Below are 14,934 nucleotides of genomic sequence, written 5' to 3' on the forward strand. Positions count from 1 at the left end.
AATGCCCAAATCTTTCTTTGTCGCTTTATTTTTTTGAAATGTTTGTTTTGCATTTACATTTCACAGTTCTCAACAAAATTAAGTGTGACTGAATTGATATTTCCAGCCTGTTTTCCTTAGCCAGAGGAAATTCAATTAACAGCAAGGACAGAAGAAAAAGATAACAAATAATTATTACCCTTCTTTTTACCTTTTTTCCACATAGGCTTAGCTTCAGCAAAACTAGGTTTCAAAGAAAGATATTGGACTCTTAAGGAGCTTGTAAATAATATTTCCAGCTATTTTTACTTATTTTGTGTTAAACAAATTGTGCTTTGCAATTTTATAACTGTAATGGGTCCTTTTTGCTAATTTATTGGAACGATGCTCCATTTTTGCTTTACACATTTTTAAAGCTGTTATTTATGGTTTAAATATTTTCAACATCAGAGCTATGTTTAGGTCTTTATTTTTATAGACTAGCTTTGATGTCTTAGCATGACATTGAAAATATGCATTCCACTGGCTTTTTGCATCTGGAAATGAAGTTTGAATGACTTAAAAAATAAACAAAAGAATAGAAAATGAGATCAGGCACAGCATTAAAAAGGAGGAAGCTTTTCTTGAAGTAGGCAAGATGTGGAAAATGAGAAAATAACAAAAGCCAGATTCCTTGAGCTAAAGGAAGGACATCAAAACCATTTGTACGTAAGTGTAATTGCCCCATGACACAAATAATCTGTTGTTAAGGATGCTACAATAATTACTGGCATGAGGAATTATTCCCATGTTTCATCATGTCCTTTTGGATGTTTTCTTTCTAAAAGTGTGTGCTACTGGCATTCTGGTATGTGGCATTAAGAATGAAATTGTTCATTGCCATAAACACCTTAAAATTATGCTTGTGCATACACGGGACTAAAGCCGTGGAAGATCTATGTGGTCATTAAGGATTTCACTGGTGTATTTACAAAAGTAAAGACTGCAACCATACTCTTGTCAGTTTGCATGCTGGGAGGCAATATGACTATCATTTTGATTCCAGTGGCTGTGGTGTGAGTTAAGCACTGCAGATGCACTGACAGCTGAGCAGTCTGCATTATGCTAGCTGGGACTCTTGCTCACAGCCTTTATGCTGTCTCTTAACCTCATATACAGTATTTCTTAATATAGCTGCTGCCATTTTCTCAAGAAATGGCTACAAAGGAGAAATAGAGAAAGTGGTTGCTGTGATTAATAAATGAATCTGTACGGTACACACTGTAGGACAAGGGAGGGAGAAAGTAAGATATGTCAGGCAGGAATAAAGGGAGCACTCAAAGTTTGCAATTCTAGTTCCACTGAAAACAGTGAATTTTTATAGCTTTAGTTACTAGCACTTTCTGAGGCATGCTCATATGACAGAAGCTGACCTATTAACATGTTGGGAGTATGTATCTCTTCTCATTCTCCCTTTCCCCCATGCCCTGAATTCTATAGGAAGGAAGTCACGAGTGCATAGGGTGGAAGAGAGATCTGGTATACGTGGGTATAGTCTGCTAGGTCTTCAGTCTGAAGGAGCCTCTTGGAGGGTATCTGTTTACAACTGCAGCAAAGTTTTTTGTCGGTGGTGTTTTTGGTTTTGGTTTTTTTTGTTTTTTTTTTTTTTTGAAGTACTTGAGGAAATAAATCCTAGTAAATTGTCTGCAAAATGTTCACAGGCACCTGGGAGTTAATTGGTAACTCATCCAAATAAGTAAGACAAAATTCTGGGAATTCCTTAGTTTAGGAATCTGAACCTCCAAAAGAATATACTGAGGCTAAGGGAATTTTGCCAGATTAAGCGGTGAAAATTGATTGCAGGTGACTGCCTTGTGAAGTAATTTCAGCAGCTAGTGTAGGAGAAAAATAGACTGGAAAAAATGACAAGTCCTGGACCCCTTTGAATTGGTGGGAATTTTGCCAGTACTGGCAAGATCCTATCCAAAACATTCAATTTCTGAGATGATTGCCAGCTAATTAAAGAAATATGCACCCCTAAATAAAGAAATAGAGAAATTTGTGTTTGCAGAATAGTGATAGTTTATTTTCAAGAGATACATTTTTATGGTAGGGATAATACAGGTGTACATCCACTTCTTTTGCTTTTAAAGGCCGTAACAGTTTAGTATTTATGTCCCATAGGACCTATAAATATTTCATGTTGTGTAGGACTTTGTACTAGAGATAACTCCTTGGAATTCCAATATTAATTGCAGATTGTCTGAATGGTGTGGGTTTTGTCTGTATTTCTATCAATAAGTTCCAGTGGGCAAGCATAGTATGATGGTATTGACATACTGCTAGTTGCCAAAGAAGTTAAGAATAGTAAACTAACCTTAAAAATATATTTCATATATTACAGAGGTAATGCTTTCAGGTGAAATTCCTATTGTACTGTCAGTGGGACAGGCAGCCAGTGCGTCAGTAGGATTTTTCATCACTTTAATTTCTGATCCTTTTGAAGGTCTGTTTTTGAGACATGCTTGTTTACCTAGATGCCTGAGGAAGTGATAGTGATACTAAACAGCTTAGGCAGTATTTTGGAAATGTATTTCTCTAGTGTGTCTGGTGGTATCTGCTCGAGCAACATTACTTAAGTAAGATTAGCTATGTGCATGACATCTGCATTTTATTTTGTTTCATGATATGAGCAGGTTGGCTTTCTGATTTTATTTAGCATTTTATTGAGTAAGATGTGGCAAGGAATGATTGTTAGCTGCACTGGGAGGAAAGGAGAGAAGGAGAAAAAGCAAAGGATTTAGAAACCAGTCTAAATATTTAATCTGCTGCCACCCTGCCCCCCCCCCCCCCCCCCCCCCCCAGTAGAAATGCATACACATTTTGTAGAGCCTAAATGTATTTGCTGGGAAACAAGTGAATGTTGTTGTATGGAGAGCACTTCCTAGGCATAAATGTAAGTCATGCACTGACTTAGAAACTTGTCACTGTTACACCAGTGATCCTCAGAGAAGGGGAATATCACAAGTAGGATGGGTGCAATTATGTGGAGAGTTCCCCCCCGCCCCCCACCCCCCCCACCCCCCCAGGTTTAGTTTCTTTTCAAACAGGTGTTCTGCCTCTGCCTGAAACTGTGAAAGCTCATCCTTGTCCTAGGATAAGTAATAATCTAGTCTCCCTTTTTTTTTCACTCATTTACACAGAGCACCTACATCTACACAGATTCATTTCTCTGTAGGCATTTGCTTTCTTTCTCATTCCTTTCTGCTGAGGATAAATATACCTAGGAGAAAAACCTGGGATTGATTCCATTCTGTGCTGCCATGCTAATGAGGATGGTCTTGGGACAGCACTGGATGAAGGAAAGTGAACATGAGAAATTTCTGGTTTGCAGGGATGGCGGTTGTGTTAGTTGGAGAGTCTTGAGTGTTAAAAGCAGTCAGCTTTTGCACCACAGTGAATCATGGACTCACAGAATCATTGAGGTTGGAAAAGCCTTTTGAGATCAAGTCCAACCGTTAAACTGGGACTGCCAAGTCCATCACTGAACCATGTCCTTAAGCACTGCATCTGCACAGTTTTTTAAACACCTCCATTCCACCACCTCCCCATGCAGCCTGTTCCAGTGCCTGACCACCCTTGCAGGGAAGAATTTGTCCATAATATCCCATCTAAACCTCCCCTAGCAAAAGTTGAGGCCATTTCCTCTTGTCCTGTTGCTTGTTATGTGAGAGAAGAGGCCGATCCCCACCTGCCTACAGCCTCCTGTCAGGTGGTTGTAGAGAGCAATGAGGTCCCCCCTGAGCCTCCTCCTCTCCAGGCTGAACCCCCGAGTTCCCTCAGCTGCTTCTCATAAGACTTGTTCTTTAGACGCTTCCCCAGCTTCATTGCCCTGGAGAAGAACACAGCTAAACCAGCATGGAGCTCCATGTATAGTTAGTGTAAAGCAACAGAGAGTTTGGTCTGGAGTATTTAAACAAGGAACTGACTTTTCTACTCACTGTATAGATTTAGATTCCTAGAACACCCCATCAATCATTAAGCATATTCATCTGAATACTTTTCAGTTCTTTACAGCACTAATTGCCATAGTTTGATTAGTATTGTCCCTAAGCATCCCAACCCAGGGAGTCCCAAAGAACACAGGTAAGGGAAAAGTCAAAACTGGGAAGCATTTAAAAATATCCAAAACCCACCAAGCAACCTAAAATTGCTCTGGCTTCATTCCTTTGCAGTGATTTTTTTCTGCAACCTTTCTTTCACAATCTTCTGTTTTGTCACTTTTGCCATTAACGATATCTCTGAAGAGAGATCATGCAGGATGCTAGCTAGTTGCAGGCCTCCAGTCATGACAAGTGTTGAAGATTTTAAGAACAGGTTAAATAGGTTTCATATAAGAGCGAGTGTCACTTTCCCTGCTCTGGGGCAAGGAGATGACTTAGGTGACCCCTGAAACTTCTTCCATCCATCTTCCACGGTTCTGTAATTTAGGGAGTAGCGGCTCCTTTCTTTGTCCCTCCTGACTGGATATAAAGCTCCCCATACTTTTCAATTTGCTGTGATTATTACAGCAAATATGACCTTACCTCACCTCTTGCAGGCCTGTGCTCCCTCCAGAGTGGTGGTAGAGCTGAACGTTGAGTGCTGAGCTTTTGCGAAGCACAGTATTTGTTTGAGAGAAAAGAAAATGGGAGAAAAATTAAACAATTAAAACACAATGAGCTTACTGAAAATTAGCCACTGGCTACTTGACATCTTGACCAGTAAGGAGAAATTGTCATCAGTTTTTAGTTCTGCAGTGGAGCATTTTCAGCTGTTCTTGAATGAGCCTCAACCAAGTTTTTGTGCCTGCATGGCACCAGGAAAAGCTGTGTGACGATACTAGTTTGGTCTCAGAATCATCTGTGTTAGCCTGGTGTAGCACTTGAGCTAATAAGGCTTTCTCTCATGTGCAGTTAGCTTTTTTGTTTCTATATGGTGACAGATTTATACGGGATTGTGCTGTTCAACTCTGGATCTTAAGATGCCTTCATATATTTGGGGTTTAGGCTTATTGATTCTTAATCAATATATATCATTTTACAGCGGTGGAAAAGGAAACTCACAGATTTCTTTTTTTGCCCTGTGATGTATGTCAGTTACCTTGGAGTGTTTCCAGGCTCCCAAAGACTATGGTGATTCATAATGTTTAGGCAACAGATCTGTTCCAAGAGACCACAGCATCAGACATACTCATATTTAAAGGTCCCTGCTTCCAAAAGCTCATATTTTTCCCTATGATGTAAATGGTTCTCGATCATAAAAATTGTTTTGATGAGAACATAAGTTACCTTTGGGAAGAAAATCAGTGCATTTTTTTGGAAGATACAACCCAGAGTTTAATTCCTTGTTTCAGAAAAAAACAGCCATTGCTGTGGAACTATTTGTGTGTTCACGCTTGAAGCAGATAATATTTTTTCTGGTTTAAGCAGATCAACATATGAAAGTCTGACAGGATTTTATTTCTAAATGAGCAATTTTTGTCTTGTTTTTCTCAGTAATAAACCTTCTGCAAGACACTGGGCTATTATAAAAAAAAAAATAATATAATTATTCCCTATGAAGCCAAATTACCAGTTTGGAATACTTCCCAATTACTCTTTCTATAAGGAAACCAGACCCAAATGATTAGGAAAAACTGTCTTCATAAATTTGAGAAGTATTTCCAGTACCTAAACTCTGTATATAGCACAATCAGTCCATTTTCAGAGGAGATGACCTTGTACCGCAGGAAAAACAGATTTGCATCTGAAAGGTTACATTACAAGACTAGAATTGTAACAGTCCTGATGCAAAAAGAATGGGTCTCTACAGGTTGTATTGATGGTTGTCTTGACATTTTTTGAGATTTGTAATTGACTGTTAACAGCAGATCATTGCAATGATCTTTCTGCTAAAATGAACATCTGCTGACATGTGAGTTGCATGAAAACCAGCTTTGTGAAACTGCATAGAAGACCTCTAGTTTCATTGCCTTTATAATGTACAGCGGATTCAGTCCTTGCCTTGCATGCAGTGTTCAGTGGAGATAAGTTTATGCTTAAGTCCATGCAGACTTTATTGACATCTTTGACTGCAGCTTGCCAAGTTGGGTATATCTCTGGAAACAACAATTGCCCCTTTCCCTCTGTGATTGCCAAAACCTACCCAAGAATTCGTAAGCACTTGGGCACTTGGCCCAGCTGCAGTTTCTTGGGTCAACACGTCTCTACCAGGTACCAAAGGCAGGTTAAAAATATGTTGGAAATGTCTGTACCAGCTGTAGGCATACCTTCAGCTATGTTGTGGGCATGCATATCTTTCCTAATGTTGTTTCCTGGCTGCTGCCATAAGGTGGTGGAGAGTCAAACTGTAGTTAGTACTTTTGTTTGGGAGCCAGGAGAACATCTTACTCAAGCAGGGATCTTAACAATGTTGAAAGTGTACACTGATGAATCAAAACCGGTTCATTTGGAAACTGGTTATGTTAATTTAAGGTCTATTGTAGATGCTCACAAATTGGAGGTCAATTCTTACTACACCACCAGTCAGTGGCTGTCCCAGCTACATGCAGTCTGCCTTTGGTAAGCTGATTCGTTTGCTGTTCTTATTGATGTCAGAAATGCTAAACAGGCCTTATAGTTCTGTTTTGGCTGCAGAGTACCTTTAAAAGCAGCAGTTTATAATTCTGCTGCTTTGCATGTTACTGTCTATCCATGCTGCTTTTGGGTTTCTGAGATGGCAGATGTGCAGAAAGCCCAGAGAAAGGCTATTGCTCATGCTCTGAGTAACTCAGCTCTTTATGTGATGTTCAGGAGGTCTGCTTGTACATGATCAGTTATTTACTGCCATTTTATGAAGGCAATGGATCAAGACCATAATTTGATGTAAGCCTCACACTCTTAAACCTTTCAATGTTGAGAAATTTGTGTGTGAAGCAAGTAAAACTTGCATTTTAACAGTAATCTTACCTATTTTGTATGCTACCTAGCATTGGTACCAGACATGACTGTTACTTACATTGTCCCTTTCAAAAATGTCCCTTTTGGTGTCCTTCTGCACCCCTTTCAAAACAGAGCATAGTTCTGAGCTATGTTCTAATATGGAATATCCCTGCCCATCAGTGGCAATGTCTCCTAATTTTAACATCAGTTATTACGACTGGATGTAAGATAGGCCACGAAGGTGAGGGAGGTTGAGGAAGCCTACCTGCAGTTACAGACTTACATAGCTGTACTAGTAGATCTGTATTGGTAACAACCTGCGGCAGAGGTGCAGGGCTTTGTAGCTAGACATGAAGTCAGAGTGCTAAACTACGTACTGTAACAGATTCCATGTTTTGCTGCTGCCATTTAAGGACAGGAGCAAGGTGGAACCGAGCTCTAACACTACTGTTTTGCACTGATGCAGGCAGAATATATTATTTATATATACCTTTATTTTGGGTCTGGAGGAGTGCCAGACCACAGTTATCAGCCAGCCATAAGCATCTCTTTTAATCTCATCCTGCCAAACTTCAGCCTTCCCTATTATTTTTTTTCTCACTGAAGGAATGAATGAACCCTCTGAGGATTCAAATTTTCAACTGTCAACTTTCTTTTTCTCTCCCCATAGACAAAGCTGGACTAGCTGACCCATTTATGAAATGCTGTGTTTGTCCTGTGTGCGTGCCAGGAAAGATTTCCTGATGCAATTGTTAACAAGACTTCACTTTTCATATAGTTTCCCTCCTGAAAAACCTTGCTTTTCGCTTGAATCTTTTCCTATCTTCTTGGTTCTTATTTTTGAGGACACACAGATGAGAGTGTGCCTGCTTTATTATTATTATTATTATTATTATTATTTTGTTTTTTTATTGTGTTTCTGCTTAGAGGAAGGGTTGTTGGTTCTTTGTATACTAGCAAAGCTAATTTTGATGCTGCCAGCAGGAAACAGGAGGGTGAACAGAAAGGTGCCTGTTGAGTTTGGGTGGTCACTGTGAGTTATTTTCTAGTGAAAATTTCCCAGCGATATTTTGCGTTTAAAAGGTTTTTCTTCAGATGTGTGATGCAGTCAGAATTCCACAGGCAGCATTTGTCAAGAGCTGCTGTTAACCTGTGCTGCTTCTGTCCGGTTTGCAGAAAGCACACGGGGTCAAAAGTTGCTTTGCAGGATTGCCTTGTCATTTAAAATAACGTTAAGGCCCCCTAGTCTATCACAAGCACTTCCCTCTTACCGCCTAAGTGCCCCCCCTCTTGCTGTTAGTGCTGTAGGTGCCTGCAGTTTCCTGTGTAGTGCTTTCCAAACCCAGTATCACTGGTCAGTTGGTGGCCACTTAAAAAATTAGCATTTCTAACACTGCTGGGTTTTCATAAATTCTCAGAGACACCTGGTATGCACACCCTAGTCTCAGGGAATAACATAAATAGGAACTATAAAGTCATTGTTATGGTACTGATTTTGAAAGAAAAAATCAAAATGGAAAATACAAAGAAAGATTAAATAGAAACAATTTTTTTTTTTTTCATAAAGTGTGTGTGTGTATGTGTACATATCCTCATCTCCTATCAATGAGGAAAAGTTGTTGGCATTCCTGGTCACAGGTAGGTGGTTGTGTTGGTACAGGAGTGCATGACATAGTGTGTGCTTGTAAGAGGGAAACTTGCTTTTCATTTCAGCAACACAAAAACAGTTACTGATCACAGAGCAAGTGACACTTTAATTGATAATAGAATTCTATAATACTGAATTATAAAGGTAGGCCAAAACATTTATGAGATGAAGAATGAGAATAGCCTTTCAAGAAAGAATCTAATTCTTCTTTCTTGCTATTTTCAAACACTATCTAGATATGTGTGGTAATCTCTTAGGCACACATTTGAATCATTTATGCACCTGACCATGTTGAAAAGCTGGTCTGGAGCTAAAATTGGACAGGTTTGTTAAAAACAAGAGAGTTTTGTAATTCTTCTTAGTAATGATGAAAGTCTACTACTAAGGAAACGTGCAAACAGGGGAAACTCTTAATGGGTCCTTGCCTTCCCTTTCCTGTAATTTTAGCAAGACTGGCTTTAGAAACCAGTGAAAAAGACATTGGTGTGAAGTTCCAGTCTGATGGGGGTGGCAAGCTCATAACAACAGGTGAGAAGGAGAAGAATCCAGTGGGAAGTAGCCATGGATTCATTCTGGTCCACAGGGCAGCTTCTGCGACAGCCTGCTGATGCACAGGGTACGGAGACTGATCACCCTCTCTCCGAGCCCTGGCACTGCTGCCTGTGTTCTCTGTCCTGTGCCCCACCAAGCTCCTCCTGTGCTGTTCAGAGAGAAAGCTTTGCAGATATTAGGTGATCCCAGCAGCTGGAGAGAAGAGGTAAGGAGTAATGATGAAGACTGGCCATGTTAACTCATACGGAAGAAGTGACAGAGAAGCAAACAAAGAGGGAAATGCAGGGTGCATTTGAATACTCTGGCAATAATGCTACGGATGATTTCTCAGTTGCAACAGTGGGAGAACCAGGCTGCTGTAAAATTAAATTTGCATCCTCAAGGAAGAGGACAAATAATTGTTTTGGTACAAGGGCTGTGGATTTCTGTGGAGTGAATTTCTGCAGAATTTCTGGAGTGACTACAGGCTGTGACCTGGGCTTGTGTTGGCTCTCTAAATGACATCTCCATTTGCCTCTGTTGGAGACGGAGGAAATGGGTGCTGTACTGTTTGTCTGACCCTGTCAGTCACCTGCTGTGGTCTTATGTAGCCCTGTGCATTGCCAAATAAATACGAGCAGTATCTTCTATGCATTTAATTTCAGTGAAAAAGAGGAAACTGAGCTACAGATAAGCTATGGTTTGAAATTCAAACCAGACCAGCTTCATTGATCTAGGTAAAACGTGATGATTAAGAACACAATTCACATAGCCCTCTTTCAGATTCTCAGTGAATGACTTGAAGCGGTTCTGACTTTATTGCTGGTTTCTAAAATGTTATTAGAGACAGAGACAGAATAATGGCAAAAAAGCTTTTCTCATGTTCTCTTTCTCCGTCTTTTTTTTTTTTTTTTTTTTTTTTTTAGTGAATTACAGAATACTGAAGATTTAAACTTGTATATGGTTCTATGGTTGTAAAATTGTTCAGAAAGTTTTTCTGGAAATGTGTTTATTGAGTATTTTTACTGGTGGGTATAATGAGATGGACCACAAAGACAAAAAGGATACAAGTACTACTGTTTCCATGTGTTTTTTGAATTTTCATTGTAAAATAATTTTGTCCTTTTGGGGTTTTTTTTGTGTGTGTGTGGTTTTCATGCAAAAACCCATCCTAACTTTACAGCCTACAAGTACCCCAAATAGATAGAAAACTTGGTTTAGTGTGTAGAGAGGTATGTGCAGGGGAGTGCAACTGTACATACATATTTTTACAACTTAAAATGGTAACTCTATATCCATGGGTTAGATGTGCTCTCTTTTCTGAAGCTGTTAACTACCTTCTGTCAGAGAAATTGCAAGTGAACCATTAAAGAATAACTTCTTTTCTACATTTTGTGTCAGTGCTATGTTGACTCTCTTGCAATGATATCCTAATTGATCTTTTCCCTTGTCCTACCCATATTTTACATCTAAAAAATGGTGGGAGTGAAAGTAGAGAGAGAAATGTGTTCAGTGAGTAGTCAGAACTGTGGAACAAGTAATTGGAAGGAAGAAAGAGAGAAAGGGAGATAAATGAATTAGACAGAGATGCAGTTTTAAAATCTATTAAATACAGATGCAACTGTGATGAAACTAAAAGAAAAAGTATTTCTCTCACATGGGAGTTATCTTAACATTAATTAACTACTTGCTTTTTGCCTAATATTCCTGACAGATGGTGTTGTGGTGTAACCCTGGCTGGCAGCTCAGTCCCAGGCAGCCGCTTGCTCACTGCCCCCACAGTGGGATGGGGGAGAGGATTGGAAGGGTAAAAGTGAGAAGACTCATGGGCTGAGATAAAGACAGTTGGATAGGTAAACCAAAATCTGTGTGAGCAAGGAAAGCAGCACAAGGGATTCCTTCCTTCCCCGCTCCCCACGGGCAGGCTGGCTCAGCCACCCCCAGGGCAGCAGGGCTCCGGCACGCCTGGCGGTGGCTCGGGAAGGCAAACGCCATCACTCCGAATGTCCACCCTGTCCTTCTCCTTCCCCCAGGTGTATCTGCTGAGCATGAGGCCATGTGGTGTGGGATGTCCCCTGGGTCAGCTGTCCTTGTGCCCCCCATCTGCTCGCTGGTGGGGTGGGTGAGGGGCAGAAGATGCCTTGGCTTGGTGTAAGCGCTGCTCAGCTGTAACTAACACACCCCTCTGCTATCAACACGGTTTTCAGCACAAACCCAAAGCATAGCCCTGTATCAGCTACTGTGAAGAAAATTAACTCTACCCCAGCCAAAACCAGCACAGGTAGAAAAAAATGTGCCTGCAGTGCATCTTAATGAAACAAGCATACAAAAGAAAGCTGCCAAAAAGATGCCCTATGGAAAAAGGAGAGGCGTGCTGGACTAAAAAGCTTAAAGGTTCACAGCCTACTTGTGCTTTCACTGTTTGCACCACACTGTAACAGAACTTTGTGCATCTGACTCCAAGTGGATCAGGCTGAGGGATGCTCACCACTTCTCTACATTTGCATTCACACTTAAACTGCCTCAGCAGGCTAAACGACATCTCAGTTTTGATCCTTGATTCTACAAATGATACCGTATCTGTGATTCTGGAACCAGCCCATGCATCTGTGCATTGTTTTCCCTAGGATCTGAATGACTTTTTGGCTTGAGAGCACCATGCCACATGCATACAAAAGGTCAGTCAGCTTGGGCTTGCTGTGTTCATACATTGATGCACAAAAGTGAAAAGCTTTATCAGTACCTGAAGTACCTTCCTGTAGCAGGGGCTGCATCCTGCAGGACTGGACTGTGGGCTTGTATGGCTGAATTTGAGCTGGCTTGTCTGAGTGATCACTGCACTGGCCTCCCACGGTACCTGAGCTTGTAATTTGCTGTAAGGAAATTAGTAACATTTCCAGTTCACAGAACACAAAACTACCTCTATATTGCTTCTAGGTCAAAGCCAACTTTTTAAGATAAGTAGTTGAATTAAGAAAAATCTGCTTTAGAATGAGGACTGCGGGAGAGCTTTGTTGTTCAATGCAGACCTTTGTCTGCAAATCAGAAAAGACATCCAAGGCCAGTGAAAACAGGATTTGGAAGGAAAGTACAAGAACTCTTCCAAAGTTTGCTGGTAGAGGTTATATCTTACTATAACAGGCTGTAATGAGCTTATTTGAAACCTTTATTCCCCCATATGCAACTTTAAGCATATAAGGATGAATCTTGTGCTTTCTAAAGCCCGGTGCAGTTGAGTGCATCGCTTCTGTAATTCCTGCACCTCTGAAATAGGATCTGATATAGCCACAGCCTATTGACTTTTGTACCAAGCATGATGATGTGTCTATCTGGACAGCTTACAGTGGAAGGAGATGTTGGGGAATTAGATCTGCGTGAGAGGGAGTGTTTTGTTGGATTTTGTGTTCTGCTGGCTCTCAGAGATAAGCTGCTGTGCAATTTTATTTTCGCTCTAATGATTTGTTTCAAGGTTGCTCACAATCTTAGGTAGAAGCCTCTTGTTAGTATTACATGCTTGCAGATAATAGCTGATTTTTCTCCATCTCTGAAAGTGGAGAGATGAAAAATGAATGATGAAATGATAACTAACACAACATATTCCCATTTTATTAAAAAAAAATGATCGGAGTCCAGAGAAGTCAAATGGCTTTTCTTTCTGTTGGGGGAAAAAAAGTGAAGTTTTATCTATTGTTTATTCTCATGCTGTCTTGTGTTGAAAGATTGACTATGTCTTAAATCAGGATTCGATTCTTAAGTGATGTGAGTAAGAAAACCAAGGACTGAATTAAGAGTCTTCTGACATGCAGACCTCTGTTTGGACTGTCTGGATTTTCAGCGCCACCTTTTCAACACCGGCGCACCTGGAGCCTCTCACATCTCAGGTGTGAGATTTTTCTTGTGTAGTATATATTTTCACCATAAGTAAAAATTCCCAATATTAATCATTTATAATTGCATAGTAGTTATGAAATATCATGAAAGATGTTCTGACTTTTGAAGAAAATATTTTATATATAGAAGATTTTATTTTTATTAACCAGTTGTTACAAGTATACTGAAGTCTTGCTTTTAAGGTTTGTGATTCCTCAGTAGCCCTATTTGGTATGAAGTGAATGAAAGCCATGAGTGACTTGTTTCCTTTGTGATGCAGTCTTTCCACAAAAAAAGGAGCATGTTTCCCAAATCCATATATGAAGAAGAGGAAAATCTAATTATGTAAAGAACTGTATGTTGCCTTCATAGTGTACATGCATTGAAACCATGTGTCAAATCAAATGACATCACAGCAAAATATGTATTTTTGGTATGTGAATGAAATGCTGCATCACATCTTGATATTAAGAGGAAAACTTTCCCTAAAATAAAAATAAAGTTTGTCTTTTTTAGTATTTTGGTGGGAAATCACCAGGCAAAGTTCTATAAAAGTATATGAAATTGATGTCTGCCTGACTGAAGAGGGCAGTGGTGCCTAATGTGACAGAATCTCATTTTCAACCAAGTACATTTTATTTCTCACTAGATTTCCTTTGATGGATAACCTGAAAGTCTTCGATTACTCTTTTAGAAATGCTTTATGCAGTTACACTTTAGAAAATGGTACTTCTGTACATTAGCTTGTAGGAAATATCAGAGTTTGAACCACTGATGCATCTGTGTTCCTGAGATTGGCTGCAAAGTCTGAAACAACTCTTTAAACCCTTGCCTTTTTTTTTTTTTTTTGTTGTTGTTGTTGTTGATGTTTTTCTGTATCTGTTTTAGACTTCTGCTTTTATTTCTTTAGAATTTTTTTCAAAATTATAAATTGCTTTCTATAGACCATTGGTCATTTGGGAGTAAGTCAAACCAATTTAAGTAATTTTAGGCACACAATATGAAAACTGGTGATTTTGTGCTTTTATGTTTCTTGAATACCCAAACAAAATTGTCTTTTCTTGTTCCCTTAATGTCCTTCAGACTAGACACTTAAAAAATGTAGGCATTCAGAATCATGAGGCAATTCTAAAAATCATTTTTTCTCCCTAGAAGATTACTTAAAATGAACAGCTCACCTATTGTTAGGTGAGGAAAAAAAAAAAAAAAAAGAGAAAAAGAAAAAAAAAAAAAAAGAAGGAAAGAACGAAGCAGTAGGAGAAAAGAAAAAGAAAAACTCCTAGGATTATCCTCTTGCCAACATTTTCTGTTACCACCTTTGTGTATCAGACAATTTGCTAGAGCTCTTGAGATATTCATTACATTAATTAAAATGTTTTTCTTTGGGTTTTTGTGGAAGTCTTTCAATACATTTGGTTCTTTTGACCCAAGTGATGCATTTTAACTGTAGTACTAATGAGGTGGTGGCACAAAATTGTAATTCAATTTGGAAAAGGTTTTTGTCGTACGAGCCAAGTTGGCAACTTGTTTGAAGTTCCTATAATTAAAGCATATATCTTAGCTGAAATTCTGTTTAGCCAGTTGATTATATTTTCAAACAGCTAGCCAAATTGGCAACAAAACCCCTGCAAAGACATCAGCCTGAAACTATTGTTGTTTTCATGAAACATTTCTAATTAGCTGACCTCATACTGAACTGAAGTTGATAAGTGCATAGATTTTGACAGCTATTTGTCTTTGACTTCTAATTTTACCTTGCATTGTTTTATTTTTTCCTGGTGTAAGTGAAGTAACCTAAGCCGAGAAAGTGAATTCATTGTAGCGTTGTGTGCTGTTTCTCTTGTAGGTTTGCCTGATGATGGCAGGAGAGATTGAACTTAGGTTGCTCTTACAGAAGGTGAAAACAGATATTTCCTGTAGCTGTCATACCGTAGTTTTTAATCTGAAGCTCTGAAGCTTGTGAAA

At 39.4% G+C, this 14,934-nt stretch overlaps 1 long non-coding RNA gene across 1 annotated transcript in view; it reads right to left on the bottom strand.

The window, feature by feature from the left end:
* The window catches only part of LOC308056413, a 53,943-nt gene that overhangs the window by 24,229 nt on the left and 14,780 nt on the right, over positions 1–14,934 (bottom strand). The window lies entirely within an intron of this gene.

This window comes from Falco punctatus, assembly GCF_963210335.1.
Source record: "Falco punctatus genome assembly, chromosome: Z".
NCBI lineage: Eukaryota > Metazoa > Chordata > Aves > Falconiformes > Falconidae > Falco > Falco punctatus.